The sequence below is a fragment of the Triturus cristatus genome, chromosome 10 (genome assembly GCF_964204655.1).
Source record: "Triturus cristatus chromosome 10, aTriCri1.1, whole genome shotgun sequence".
Taxonomy (NCBI): Eukaryota; Metazoa; Chordata; class Amphibia; order Caudata; family Salamandridae; genus Triturus; species Triturus cristatus.
In genome coordinates this window covers 987,634,026-987,637,273 of record NC_140593.1, presented here as the reverse complement: position 1 = coordinate 987,637,273, position 3,248 = coordinate 987,634,026, and the positions used below count along the sequence as shown (strand labels likewise).

The window sequence follows — 3,248 nt, the reverse complement described above, 5'->3', positions numbered from 1 at the left end:
ACTGTGTGGCCTGGAGTCTATGCAGAAGGGGATCGATACGAAGGAACAGATAGGAGGAGCGGATAACCTAGTGACCGATCTCCGGATGGGACCCCGATGAACATCTGCAAGCTTGGGGTGGTGCAGTGAGTTGCGGGGTCGCGCCCCAGTGGAGGAAGCAGAGCCGGCAGGGAAGGCGAGAGCAGTGAGCCAAGAGAGAAGATCAGGAGACAGCGGGCGGTGAGCAACTGCCGGACCGGGTCGCCCCGGGGCCTTGATAGTGGCAAGGGAAGTGAAGTTGGGTGATCGAGAGGCCCCGAGGAGCAGTCCAGCAGCAGACTGAGATACGTGACTCACGGACCCCCCCCCCCCCCCCCGCCACCCGAAGAAGCACCGAAACGAAGGGGGGCCTTGGGTGCAGCGACCCGGTCAAACGGCCGAGATACTCTGACACCCTGCATGCAGCAGATATGGAGAGGAGGCATGGCAGAGAGGGCCTAGCTAACCCCAGAGATCAGCACGAGGAGGCATGAGCTGCGACGCTGGGGGTTAGATACCAGACTGAAGAGCCTCTCATCAAGAGGGAAGAGCAGAGATGGAGGGGAGATACCTGGGGCCCCAGGGGCCCGGCGAGGCTGCAACGGCAAGACAAAAAGACGGAAGCACACACACCCTGGGGGACGGCCACTGAGGGATCAGGGCGCTACAGAGAAGACACTGGGGCTACCAAAGACCCAAGAGAAAGAGCCAGAGGTTGTAGCAGACGTAACCAGAATGGAGTAGAACAGCTAGAGGTAGCTGGGAGACTAAAGGACCCAAAACGAGCCTGGCGAGAGGCGCCTTCCTGACGGGGCTGAGCTTCACCACCCAGGACAGGGGGAGAAGAGCACCAGGAGGGGGCCAACAGAACTTTTGGAGCCATAACATAGCTAGGGCGCAATTGCAGGTAGCGGCACCGGCACCGAGGCAGAGGTGATGGAAAATGGCTGATATATCATAGGGCCTCAAATCTGGACAAACAAAGTTAGCACAGTTGAAAGGCCTGAAACAATAAGAGATCACGCTCACTCCCCAGACTAGGGGGGAATTAAGAAACATCAATCCAGGAAGCTGCGTTTGGATCCGCTGGAGAGGCGCTGGGAGCGTGGTGGACCATCAGGGGAGCAAACTTTAAGCGGGCGAACACGACCACCACCAACGAGAGCCCTTAAAGATAAGAAGGGAGCAGACTGACCAGACAGAGGTCTCCGGGGCATTTACTGGCTTGCTGAGCCAGGAGGAAAGATGGGGAAAACTAGCAGGAGGAGGGAGGTGGACCCCCGGCATCAAATCTAACGGACTCGGAGGACAATGCAGAGCAGGCCCCTTCCAATGCACCATGGGAGGATGCGCTGACGGCGCCAACGCTCCAAGGCATATTACAGGCCATAACAGCATCGAGACAGGCCGTGGAGAATAAACTACACACTGTTAGGGAGGAAACTGACCTTTTACGAGCTGATCACTGCCAATTAGCGGAGAGAGTGACGACGACAGAAATGGAATTTGAGGACCTGAAGCCAACTGTGAACGCAACCACAGATCTGTGGAGTTAAACAAAAACAATTGGTTCTGTTGGGGTTACAAGTACTTAGAAGTACTCAAGGAGCAGAAAGCTTACTTGTAGAACATGTCAATGATTTAAGGAAAAGAAAAGAAAAGAAAAAAGTATTTTCAAAACACACACAGAGATGTAAGAATTAAATGCTGTATTAACAATCAAATGTCAACTATGCAAGGCTGTCGCAATTTACAAATTCAATTGCAAAAGAAGATAGGTGACTGAAGTGAAAAAAGTGACATGTGGTGGTTGGTGACGTAGACAGTACACTATATACAAGATAATTACGTCTGTAATTGGGAAGGGAGAAGAATGTCTGTTTGTCTTTATAATTGTTGCACATATGCTACTAGATCAATGGGTAATCTAAACTGTGATCATGAGCGTTGTGCAGACATGTGTTGCGTCGACGTTTCGACCCGAATAGTTGCGCGATTATGTGGAAAGCGTCAAGATGGGTCTTCTTCAGGACAGGAGAGGGGGGTATGCAGCCTAATTAAAGAGCTCCATCAGGTGTGTGTTATGTGACAGAATAAATATATGTGTTATTTATGTGCATAAGGGCAAGAGACAAGCTTACCCAGAATGTAGAGTCTTTATTCTGTCTACAGTTGCAAAGGACTTCTCTTTCAGAAGGTGGCTTAAGGGTTAAAAGCTTTCAGTTCTCCTCCGAATGGTAGGAGCCTAAGGGAGAGTGATAATGACTAAATTTAGTTACCTTTTTAAATACTCTGACAATTTCATAATTTTTAAATATATCTGCTAGGTTAATCAGTCAATTAGCTGCGTGTATAAAACATACCTTAAAGGTATCCTTTGTAGGAGACATCCACCCGTCGGTTGGATTCTCTTGAAATTGCCATCCAAGTGATTTACTGTGGAAAATGAAAGGCAACGGCGCGTCAATTACTGTACTTATCAGAGCCTTAGAACGCGAAAACGCGCTGTCTGGAGTGTTACCAGGCAATAGCTCACCGTGATCTGGCAGGGAAGAAGGCGTCCGGTCGGCACTCGCTTCGGTTGAAGAATAAGGCCGGAGCGCGAAGCAGTTGATTTAAAAGGCTTTCAGTAACGTAAGCAAGACGTGCACGTTAGGTCGTGTCAGACTCAACTAAAATGACGTGGCAACCGCGATGTAATGTTCAGGGATCAGCTCAAAAGTGCAATTTGAATGCGCGAAAAGTGCAGAACATTTTTTTTAAAAACATCCTATTTTAACAAAGTGATTATACTTGTCAGGTTAATTCCTGATACGTGATGTGCAGCAGATTCAATATCGCTGTCCAGAGATCAATATCAAAGTACATGTCAAAAACAATAAAAAAGTACAGTACCTTTGTGAAATGTTCTCGTGAGTTACATATCGATTTTGGGATGTAGTCCTTGTTTTAAACAGAGCTGTGTAAGGTTAAATCATGAAACGTCAATTGGCATGTTTGTTAAATGCAAAACTCCAGTACATTTCTGTGTCCCGGTTGTAAATTTCAGTGGGAAACAGTCTTCATATTTAACAAAGCGGTAGCATGTTTAGGAAGGGCACAAAAGACACACATATGTGATGGCAGTCAACTGCTTAGACATGCATGTTTATATAATTACGTACATTTATAAACCGCTAAAATGACGAATAAATATAAGACATGGTATATTATGAGCATCTTTTCGCTGA

At 47.8% G+C, this 3,248-nt stretch overlaps 1 long non-coding RNA gene across 1 annotated transcript; it reads right to left on the bottom strand.

The window, feature by feature from the left end:
• Positions 1–2,158: 2,158 nt before the first annotated feature.
• On the bottom strand, positions 2,159–2,594 carry LOC146796381 (uncharacterized). The gene is made up of 3 exons (XR_014969929.1): positions 2,555–2,594; positions 2,382–2,454; positions 2,159–2,263 (listed from the first exon to the last, which is right to left on the bottom strand). It is a non-coding gene; the product is annotated as an uncharacterized LOC146796381 (long non-coding RNA).
• Between the last annotated feature and the right edge of the window lie 654 nt (positions 2,595–3,248).